This window comes from Sprattus sprattus (genome assembly GCF_963457725.1).
Source record: "Sprattus sprattus genome assembly, chromosome: 18".
NCBI lineage: Eukaryota > Metazoa > Chordata > Actinopteri > Clupeiformes > Clupeidae > Sprattus > Sprattus sprattus.
Genome location: NC_137916.1, coordinates 3,044,637 through 3,056,993, shown reverse-complemented (window position 1 = coordinate 3,056,993; position 12,357 = coordinate 3,044,637). Strand labels below are relative to the sequence as shown.

The 12,357-nt window shown below is 40.1% G+C and overlaps 1 pseudogene across 1 annotated transcript; it reads left to right on the top strand.

The window, feature by feature from the left end:
* Positions 1-3,563: 3,563 nt before the first annotated feature.
* Positions 3,564-5,875, top strand: LOC308379829 (beta-1,3-galactosyl-O-glycosyl-glycoprotein beta-1,6-N-acetylglucosaminyltransferase 3-like; annotated as a pseudogene). Its single transcript has 2 exons — positions 3,564-3,664; positions 4,718-5,875. The product of its transcript is annotated as a beta-1,3-galactosyl-O-glycosyl-glycoprotein beta-1,6-N-acetylglucosaminyltransferase 3-like (transcript).
* The last annotated feature ends 6,482 nt before the right edge of the window (positions 5,876-12,357 follow it).

Genomic DNA, 12,357 nt, shown 5'->3' with positions numbered 1-12,357 from the left:
TCACCATTTTGAGCCAACAAGCCTGGAGTCTCCAACCTTCTCGCATTATTTTCTGCACTTATACATAATTATTGTGGTGGTGACTGTGCATATTATATATTAGTTTACTATCGTCACATGATAAGCCTGTAGTTAGCTTGGGGGCTAAGAGGGTGGTAATGACTAGCATTGTAATGTATTGTTATTTATGTTTGCTATTGTTATTTATTGTAGGGTAGGATTCTCAGTGCCCTGTCAACTGCTGTCTTCCAGGGCCCTGTTCGGCGTACAACTGAAGCTAAGATAAATAATTTAGCTCGCAACTGGAGATTAACTAGCTCGCTAATTGAGAATTAAGCGCGTCTGGCGACGGGCGCTAATTTATTTTAACCTGTCGTTAATTTATCCCAAGCTAAAATCATCAGCTAAATTGCGCGTGCACGTCCTGCTTTAAAAGGCATGAAAGGTCGATAACCAAAACCAGGATTTTTTTAACAGCAACATAGTCTAAACTCAAAGAAAAAGACTCATTTTTTTCTCCGCTAAGGCGGGATATGACCATGAACACGTTATGAAGAATTCAAGACCATAATCATGTCAGAATTCTTCACTGTCGCGACTGCAACAGCATTAAAGAAACTGTCCATAGGCTGTCTAAGTAGTGATATCTTTTCTTGTACCAAACATGTGACTTTGGTGCAGAGGGTAAAGCGTAGGGCTTGCATGCAGTATTTTGCCGGTTCGACTCCCTTCGTAAGAATTGTAGTTTTAAATCGCTTTGAATAAAACAGTCTGCTAAATGACTAAATGAAAATGTATTAATAAGAAATTCAATAAATTGAAGCAATGCAAATAAATTGTGTTTCTTTCTCTCTTCTTATCATGCAACCACCTTACCATCCACATCCACCATCCACCACTGCACAAAAACTAGACACGTTTGCAAAACTAAATGTTTGCAATGATGTAAGTTAAAGTAGGTAAAACAACTTTAGCCAATATCTCCGTAATGGAGATGTGTTATGTGCTCAAATTTCCTGGGATCAAAGAAAACGTTAGTATTCATGTGCAAACTAAAAATCACGTCTCAGGCTGAGCATGAAAGTTATTTCGGGTTTATCAACTGTACCAATGTCTCAACTGTACTAATAGGCTACCACTGTCATATAATTATGAGTGCTTTGTTCTCCGCATCGCCGACATTGCAAAAATGAAGGCAACGACTCGCAAGAAAGTGAAGACATTCAATGTTCTACGGTGGTGGGCTATGCAATAAATGATCATTTGTCACATCACCATTTTTCTCAGTAAATATATTTCCAAAAGGTGCTACTGACATGAAATGTTCACCAGATGTTGATAACAACCCAAGTGATCCACAAAGAAACCAAAACAAATAAACTCAGAAAATATATCACGAAATGACACAGGGAAAACGTATTGAACACATGAAGAAAGGGAGGTGCAAAAAGGCATTGAAAGCCAAGACGACAGCTGGAATCTATCAGTAAAGCAATCCGGCCCCTTGTCAGTGTAAATTAATATCAGCTGGTCCAGTCCCAATTGATGGCCTTTAAAAAGGTGTCCCATTACAAAGGTGCCACACAAATGGAACTCCGCAGGGGAGCGTGGTCAGCCCCCTCCTCTTCAATATAATGTTTAATGATGTTTTTTCTGGAGTACAGCCTGATATTGGACAGTCCCTCTTTGCTGATGACGGTAGCTTGTGGAAAAGAGGAAAAAATGTGAAACACATTATGAAGAGAGTTCAGGAAGCTCTAACAACTGTGGTGGAATGGGGTAGAAAGTGGGGCTTTAGATTTTCTGTGGAGAAGACGAAGGCAATGTTTTTTACGAGGAAGAAAATATGCGATAGTCTGAAACTGCAACTGTACAATTGTCCTGTGGAGAGGGTGTCTTGTTTTAAATTCCTGGGTGTGTTGTTTGACACTAGACTAACGTGGAGAATTCATATCTCCAGGTTTGTAGATAAGTGTAAAACTGTTCTGAATTTAATGAGGTGTCTTGCTGGGAAAGAGTGGGGAGCTGATTTGGCCTCTTTGAAATTGATTTATGTATACTTGATCAGGGCGAGGATTGAGTATGGGTGCTTGGTGTATGCCTCTGCGGCGGCATCCGTGCTGGCCAAGCTTGATGTAGTTCAGGCTACTGCCTTGAGACTATGTACTGGAGCTGTGCGGTCCTCTCCTGTGTGCGCTTTGCAAGTGATTACTGGGGAAATGCCTCTTGGGCTGAGGAGAATCAGTGGGCGGATCAACTACGAGATAGGAAGGTTTTAATATGCAGTGACTCGGTGTCTGCAGTCAAAAGCCTTGGGAAGGGAATATCAAAGGGGCGGCAGGATATTGTGTATGACATACTATTGGCACTCAATAATGTAAGCATAAAGGGAGTGAAGGTGTCATTTTTATGGGTACCTGCCCATGTGGGAATCAGATGGAATGAGAAGGTGGATGCGTTGGCCAAGGAAGCGACTCGAAAAGGAGCCATAGATGTTCCTCTGACACTGTCCAAGTCTGAAGGAAAGAGTATTGTGTGGCAGAATTCTCTTATTAAGTGGCAACAGCTTTGGGATCAAGACACAAAGGGCAGACATCTATATTCCATCATTGGTAGTGTTTCTGGCTCAGGTATGGCTTGCACTAGTGGTAAGCGTAAGGAGGAGGTGATCATTGTGAGACTGAGAATAGGCCATACATGTCTCAATAGCACATTGTGTGTTTTGGGAAAGCATCAGGACGGACTGTGTTCTTGTCAGCAGAGGGAGACTGTTGAACACGTATTGCTATTTTGTAGGGAGTATGAACCCTATAGACAAGTCTTGTTCAGGCGCCTAAGGCAATGTGGGATGAAGGAAGTTTCCTTAAAAAGCGTACTTGATGTGGGAACAACTGGGGAGGGAAAGCGTCACTTTTTAAAAATTTTATTTGACACTGGACTTTATGGGAGAATCTAATTCTGTGGGACATTAGTCCAGTAGGAGGCAGCAATGCAACATCATGGATGCCAGCTGCCGTAAAACTCCATAGAAGAAGAAGAAGAAGAAGAAGGTGCCACACAAGAAACATCTCATGATGGGTAAAATTAAAGAGCTCTCGCAAGACCTTTGCAACCTAAATGTTGCAATCAAAACATTCTGATGCCATTGTTTAAGGATGCATTTCTTAACTTTTGAATGTTCCATTTGGCACTTCTGGGGCCATAATCCGAAAAGTGGAAAGAACATCATTTCACCATAAACTGGCCACGACCAAGTGTTCATTGCAAGATTTCTGACAGAGGAGTGAAAAGAATTATTAGAGTTGTCCAGAGCCAAGGACCACTTGTGGAGAGCTTCAGCAAGACCTGGAATTAGCAGGTACAATTTTTTCAAAGAAAACAATAAGTAATGCACTCAACCCCCATGGCCTGTATGCACGCTCACCACGCAAGACTCCATTTCTTAAGAAAAAGCATGTTGAAGCTTGTTTAAAGTTTGCTGCACAAGATTTGGACGCCTCTGAAATACTGGGAGAATATCATCTGGTCAGATGGGAGCAAAATTTTATTCTTTGGATGCCATAATGCACACCATGTTTGGAGGAGAAATGGCACTGGACATCATGAAGTCAGTGAAGTTTGGAGGAGGGAACATCATGGTGTGGGGGCTTGTTTTCAACCTACTGTACTGGAAAACGTCACACAATTAAAGCAAAGACAAATGGAAAAATGTATAGAGACATTCTTAATAAAAGTCTGCTGCCATCTACCAGGATGATGAAGGTGAAACGAGGGTGGACATTTCAGCAAGACAATGGACAGCCAAGGAAACTCTCAATAGGTTTCAGAGAAAGAAAATAAAGATGCTAGAATGGCCCAGCCAATCACCTGACTTGAATCCAATTGAAAATCTATGGAAAGAACTGAAGATCAGAGTTCATAGAAAAGGCCAGGAAACTTTTAATATTTGAAGCCTGTTTGTGAGGAAGAATGGGCCAAAATCACACCTGAGCAATGCATACAACTAGTTTCTCTATACAGGAAGTGACTTGAGGTTGCCATTACCTACAAAGGCTTTTGTACAAAGTATTAAATAAATATCAGTAATCGTGTTCAATACTTTTTCCCTGTGTCATTTCACATTATTAGACATAACTTTATTTCTGAACGTATTTGTTTTGGTATCTTTGGATTATCTGGGTTGTTATCTGGTGAACATTTTATGTCAATAGCACCTTCAGAAATATATTTACTGTGAAAAATGGTGACGTGTTCAATACTTATTTTACCCGCAGTACCTGGCTGCTCAGAGGATGATGACTTAGTACATGAGGTGCGGGATTCCTTGGCTTCAGAATATGATATTTGACTATCTTCCCCTTAAATACACAGTTCAATCACATGAATCACATTGACTGTGGTGTTCAAAGTTTACATAGTCCTTATCTCATCTTGCCGTAAGGCCTATCCATCCCTCCCACATTTACACCATCTGATGCGTACTTTGGATAAATCATAAATCATTCAAGGTTGGCCAATTTCCTTTTAGAGGTAATCTCAGGAGTTAAGAGATCTGAAGAGTATCTGGTGTTAGCAGTGTCAGTGTGTTAGTTTCAAACCAAGTCAAGGAGACACTAAGCAAGATGCCTCTAATAAAGGTTTGCCCCTTTAGACTAGAGGTGCTGAAAAATGTATTCATATTCACCTTGATTACTTTTTGCCTATTTTTATGGAGCAGCTCAAAGAATAAGTGCTACAACTCTGATCAGCCGCCAGAGGCAGGTGCTTTACCTACCAGTGACCTCGGAGAATTACTGACCTGCTCAGCAATAATCCGAGGGGACATGGGAGGACTTAATAAGGAGGATCTCAGCAGACTTCTGAAGAAGAAAAAACGTGAAGGTCTTTCTATCTCAATTCAACAAAAGATTGCAGTGCTTACGTCAAAGGCAGGGGCTTTCTAACCGTAGCCCTCAGTAAAGAAGAGAGAGACTTTCCTATTGCCTATTCCATGGTGATCCATGAGAAGATCGAGATGTTTGAGAGGCTCCTCCGAGCTGTGTACACACCACAGAATGTGTACTATGTGCATGTGGACAAGAAGTCTCCAGAAAACTTCATGAAGGCTGTGGAAGCCATTGTTTCTTGTTTTCCAAATGTGTTTGTGGCAAGCAAACTGGAGAGGGTTGTTTATGCCTCTTGGTCTCGAGTCCAAGCTGACCTGAACTGCATGAATGATCTGCTTGACTTGACTGTTGAGTGGAAGTACCTTATCAATACCTGTGGAACTGACTTCCCCATCAAAACCAACGCAGAGATAGTGCGAGCACTTAAAGTGCTAAATGGACAGAACAGCTTAGAGTCTGAGGCACCTCCTGGATACAAGAGAGCTCGCTGGGAATACCACCATAATGTCACTGAGTCTGTTGTCATTCGGACTGGCATTAAGAAGAGCCCCCCTCCCATCAGTACCCCAAAGTTCTCTGGAAAGGCCTACTTTCTGATGGCGAGAGAGTTTGTAGAGAACGTGTTTAAAAACCCAGAGGCTAAAGCTTTGATGGAATGGGCGAAGGACACATACAGTCCAGATGAGTGCATTTGGGCATCTCTTCAGCGCATGCCAAGTAAGCCATTGTACAACTCTACCGAAAAGAAATACGACATGACAGGCATGAACTCCATAGCCCGTCTGGTGAAGTGGGCTCATCATGAAGGAGATGTAAGGAGGGGGGCATATTATCCCCCATGCAATGGAGATTACAGAAGAGGATTTTGTGTGTATGGTGTTGGTGATCTCAACTGGATTCTCAGGCATCAGCATCTTTTTGCCAACAAATTTGACCCAGAAGTCGATGACATTGCACTTAAGTGCCTGGAACATTACTTACGATATTAAACTTTAACTGGTCAATCCCTTCAGTTTAGCTGAAAAATCACATTTAATGAAAGGGTAATTCATCATTCTGCCAGAATTATTTATGTGTATTTATTAGGGCTATACGTAATTGTCTGAAAATATATAAGCATATAAACTACTTCATAGCCTTCTTTTGATGTTTGTATTCATGAACACTGCATTTGAAGGCACCTTTTCTTGACGCTAAACAAGTTCACATTACATCTCGTGTTTACCAATGATAATAAAGTGACTACAGCTGTAAATGGAATAAACTTTGCAACCTTTGAATCACAAAGAGCTGACCATAGAATAACATTTGCATCGTTGAGCATTTGCATGTCTGTAAATTGCGGCAATCTCAGAGGCACGCGTCTCTTGCGCTTGGAATTAAGTTTCCCTTGCAGCTATATTTAATTGTTTATCATATTCATGTTATTTTTTTTCATTTTCATTTTATTTCCTATTGGTGTTTTGAAAAAAGAAATTCCCATTGTATTTGTTTTCCATGACTCCTATAGGTAAAAAAAAGACTTCACAATACAAAGGGAATTGTTACATTTACATTTCAATATTTAATAAATACACACACAGTGTTTAAATAGATAGATATAGTTTGTATGAATGTGCCCGTGTGTATGGGTTACTGAGTTTTTCTTCAGCCCATTTTGGTTTCGTCTGCATAGTCAATTAAATTACATTTATTTATAAATATTGTATTTTAAATAATGCCAAAACAATAAATTGATCTCAAGGCGCTTTACAGAGCCCAGGTGTCTGTGAGATGGTCTGTTTTACAACCCCAGGGTGCACTGCAAACAGAAACAAAAGAAAAGCATACATGATAACATTACTATATTGGGGCATATCCGTTCCCTACCTCTCATTCGTGTCATAATGCTAAATTAAAAAACTCTTCATTCTTGAAGTTATGTGCACAGACTGAAATGTAGCCTGTGTCATGCTGATGAAGGCACCAATACCCTAGATGGCATTGTCCACAACCAGAGCTTTGTTCTCTTCTTTTCTTCTCTTTCTCTGTTTAATGACTCTGGTGGAGTTTATCAAAGATCATTCATATTTGGATGTGAGTCATAGAGTTAGTTGCATGATGTGCGGATTTGCTGTTCCATGGCCACACCTTGAGATTTCATTTCAATAGCACCTTTGGAAATATATTTACTGAGGAAAATGGTGACATGCAGTGGCGGACCTAGTAATTTGGGGGCCTAAGGCGAAAACATAGCCAGGGGCCCTCTTCATCCGTCCTTTTAATGCAAAAAAAAAAAGGGCCACCTCAAAGCAGGGGCGGACTGGGGGGAAAAAGTGGCCCTGGAGTTGTCTGTCAGAGCGGCCTACTTAATATACGGCGCGTTGCCCGCTCAATGTATGCAAAATACCCATACACTTAACATAATTTTGGATGATTACAAAGAAATAACATTATATATGTTTTTTAATAACATTTGGATCCACAAATTTGCCTGGATGGACACATGGAATAAAATGATACTGGCTATTGTAACACTCCAAGGTAGGTATAGTTTGCTAGATGAATATGCTTAACTCTGGGCTAGTATCAGATGGTTAGGCCTATATGTATAACTATAGAGCCTTTAGGAATAAATGTCAGCAGAGAAAGAGTACACAATTTTTTTGATAATGATTAGGGCGACCTACATTAAGCAATATCATTTTTTTTGTAGGCTGATTAACTCATACAGCAATACCTTTTTGTATAGTAGATGGCAGCACACAATCAAAATATTTCCCCTCTACCTACATAGCTACAGTAGCTAGTTATATGGAAGAAAGTTGCATTCAGGAGCCTTCATAAGCAAGTGATTTGGCTCCACATTAAATTATCCCACTTTTTCATTATCCACATGTCTCAAATGTTGTATGATGCAACATAGCTTTACAGGACACATAAATGTCAACAACGTATGAAGGGGGCAACATATAAGTCAAAACCAACTATATTTATTGACTGATCTCGAAAGTATTGGCTTACAAAAGCTAACTAAGTCTTCACAAAGAAAATAACTCAGTGTTAGGGCAAAAAGCGAACATTCACACTGTACAACCTATGAAAAGTGACAGCCTACAAATAAAGAAATACAGACCGCGTTAGCCACTTCACAGCGCTAGCCATGATTTTCTTTCGTTCCAATTCTTGGATGTAGGGTTCCACCCTTTGTAGAAACCTGTTGAATCGATACATTTGGTGTAGGAAGTCCTAATTGTTTTGTTGTCAATTTATCTTAATTAGTACGCCGACAGAGAAAAACAATCTCCTTTTCCTGAAAGCAGTTCGTCGCCACAATCGCCCTTAAGGTCCGCCGCCACTGGTTTGAACTTTGCTGTAGAAATGAACAGAACAGGGCCTAGTTTCCCGATAACGACGTATCTTAACGGCCTACGTGGATTTTGGCGACATCATAGACTCATCATTGCCGTAAGTGCGGCGTCGGGAAACCGCTCTGCAATATCCCTCTTACGACCGATTTCAAGTCCTTTTTAGCGTTCGGGAAACTGGGCCCAGAACATACGATGGGGTGTAAACATCAGTGGTAATGGTAGTGTTGCATGCTGGGTGTGTGATTATGTGTGTGTGTAGGGGTGTTAAATGTGTCTACGAGCGAGACACGCAAGTATTAGACTAGAGTGATTAACATTTAATAACAAATAAACATAGTAAGACTGACGGAGGAGATTAGAAAATAGTAAGAAAATAGTAACCATGAGTGTGAATACAGGTCACTAGGAGTAGTATAAATAGCAGACAGTGATTCCCTTTCTTATCATTAGGGGTAAATAATTATTCGGTTAAGCAAGGAAAACTGTCGCTACCGACGATATATGCGGGATGGGCGATTAGTTATAGACTTGGGCCGGCCCATCGGTGCGTGGGAGGGCAATTTATCGTGGGCTTTCTGCTGGGTGAGGGCCTAAGGCAGTTGCCTAGTTCGCCTTAATGGTAGGTCCGCCACTGGTGACATGTTCAATACTTATTTTACCCGCTGTACCTGGCTGCTCAGAGGATGATGACTAAGCACATGAGGTGCGTGAATCCTTGGCTTCAGAATATGATATTTTACTATCTTCCCCTTAATTACAAATGTACATGAATCACATGGTGTTGATTATAGGGATGACATTGTCCTTATCTTGTCTTGCCTTATAAAGATAAGATAAGGACAGCTCCTCCCCTCTGGCAGGCGCTTTAGATTTCTGCACACCAAAACCACCAGACACAGGAACAGTTTTTTCCCCCTTTCCGTCACTCTGATGAACAGTTGACAAATGATGGTATTTTATTATTATATTATATATTATATTTAGTTAATTTATCCTAAACTATTGGTTATACTGTATATTTTCAGTTTAAGTACATTGAGAGCAACTAAACCCAGAACAAATTCCTTGTATGAAATATACTTGGCCAATAAACATGATTCTGATTCTGATATATATGTTCTCCTTTAATGAACCCTGTCAATGGATCCGTCTCTTGTTATGTTCTATTTATTTTCAATTTATTTCCGTTTGTTAAGAAAAACATTAGTGTGTGACTCTCCCCTCCTTGTGAGATTTAGTTTAAATCCATCTTGTGTCGTTGTTAACTTGGTGGAGAGGAGGTAGAGTATTGGAGGAATTAAGATTACTTAAAAAGCTGAGAAAACTGGACCAGTAGCCAAGCGCGTTTTTTTCAGAAAGTAAGTAACTTGATACCGAGCTAAATGTGTAAACAAAACAAGTACCCTCATAAAGATAAGATAAGATAAACTTGTATTAATCTTGTGAAGGAAATTCAGGTGTTGTAGCATCAAGGTAGGCCTAGTAGGAACCAAGCAGCCTATATACATAAAATAAATGAATAAATACAAATTTGAATAAGAAATCAAAAATAAATAGATAAGATAGTACAACTCCCTTGGCGTAAATTACATAAAAGTCTTGTTCAGTTGTGGAGTCTGGCTATTGGCCCAGGTGCTTTGTGCCAAGGAGGGATCAGTCGGAGGCTGAACATGCTCCCCATCTGTTGTAGCTCGTCATAGAGGTGATGGGAGGGGTTCCTCAGGATAGCATCGAGCTTCCTCCTCGTCCTCTCCTCCGCAACTGCCTCCAGATTGTCCAGTTATATTGCCACTACGGAGCCAGCCTTCCTCACCAGCTTATTAATCTAGTTTGCATCCCTTGTGTTGATGTTACCCCACCCCCCCAAACACACCCCCAAAAATAAAATAAATGCAGAATATTAAATGATAGATCATGAAGGTCAGTCGCTGTTCTTCTGATGAAATGACGTGTGGGCACAATGCAGGCAGCACAGAGAGACAGGGATAGGGGCAGGCATGCTGAAAGCAGTGGCCAGACAGGGACATGCTCTGGACATGCAGGTGATCAGGTGAGTCATTTACATGTGAGACTAAACAGCCTTACAACATTATTTAAAATCTAGGCCTACACGTCAGCAATAAATAAAAGTACTAATAAAAACAGAATATATCTTGTGTATGATTCATTGATGAAAATATGTTGGCTCTTCCAACACTACATGTATGTCAGGAGACTAACAGTAAGAAACTCACCAAAACAAAGTGGAAGGGCAGTCACTGCCTGAGAGAAAATACACTATTCCATTAGATGAATTGAATTCAAATGGTGCAAATTGTCATATATAAATATAGAATTCTAGGCTATGCACTGAAACGTTTTATGGGGAATGGTATTCATTCAACTGCGCATATGAATATTATATATAAGATATTTAATGAATTTGCATATTAAGCCTTATAGTAATTGGCCAGGTTCTAATCATAAACACTAATAAAATACGATAGAGGAACAAGTTTCAATATTTGAAAATATTTATACATATCAAGCAAACACAAGCTATATAACAAGGTTTATGAAAACTTGAAATTACTTTAAGGCTTAATATGCAAATTCATTAAATATCTTAAATCTAATATTCATCGCCCGTCATAATCATTGGTCTCAAGCAGGAAAGTGGTCCCAAAAAAATGGCCGCTACGATGCCTCACATTGATACCATGGGATGCGCTACCCAGTTTATTTTTGAGATCAGACACAGGGAACGGAACAGACACCAGCTTTCCAGCAGAGGTGATTTGAATCCCATTTGAAGTTTGAAGTGATGCCTGTTATGTTAAGCGTTATGATGAGCAACTTTGCGTAAATGTCCTGTCCCTGTGGACCCCTTTCGTTTGGATGTGTTTAGCTTTTACGGACTAACAGATCCTCCATGCAAATCTACAGTTAAACAGGCGATATTTGGTTATGTAGAATCTAAAATAACCAGATAATGATGTTCTAATTATAAGCCAATTAAGTCGACTTTAAACTGTCCCAAGAACAAACTCCCCAAAATCCAGCACTTCACAGGTCAAAAAAGCAGTATCAGCTCACATGACCACCTATTTAGGTTAAATAAGGTGAATCTAGATGTACTATATGATTATACTTAATTGCATAAGACTATATGATTATTAGGTTTCCTTCCTTAACTTTTTGTGAAATTTGGCGCACTCAGTGCAGACAGTCCCTTCTTCATTCACACCAAGTTTCATGGCTCTCATTAGACCACTCTAGCGCCACCAACAGGTCAAAGTTGGACTTGTTTACCCCCCCCCCCCCCCCGGCTTCAACTTCCGGTATATAGATTTTCCGCAATTTCCGGTTTTATCAAAAACCTTTGAAAGCCTACTCCTCCTACAATTTTTGGCAAATCTTCTTCAAAATCACCAGAGATGATCTTCAGACCTAGCCTCACAAAAGTTATCACAAAAGTTATCGAACAGAATTTTGATCCTCACAACCGTTTGTCCGGTACAGGCACTCAAATTCAGCAGAAAAGCCGCCGAACAGGAAGTGACGTCATATGTCAGCAAATATTTGAAATATATAACCGTAAATTGAGTGTGTTTAAGTGTGTTGAGTGAAATTGAGTGTGTTAAATTTGCCTTGATCCAGGGAATCCAATGGTACCTCATTTTTGAAAGTCGGTCATACGGTTCAAAAGTTGCGTGTTTAAGTCCAACTTTGACCCATTGGTGGCGCTAGAGTGGTCTAATGAGACACATGAAACTTGTTGTGAATAAAGAAGGGACTATCCTTAATGAGTGTGCCAAATTTCACAGCCTTCTAGCACAGTATTGCATTTGAAATGTAAAGCAGCAATACAGAGTTCTGTTCCAAAACTAGTAGGCTAACAACATAAAAGACATGCAAAAACCTTGCAAACACCACCAACAGCCCAGTTGACACTGATAGAAGCTTGCCAACACACTAACTGGCGTCTTTTAACTGTATAGCTGCGAATTTCATGCGTGTGAAAGCTTTTCTTCCATTTTTGCAGGGGGTTCCAGCCCGTTACACAGAACTACATAAGACATATCTTGGATGGCTAGTGGGAAAGACAGAGGTGTTTATCTGTCCTTCATATAACCATATGC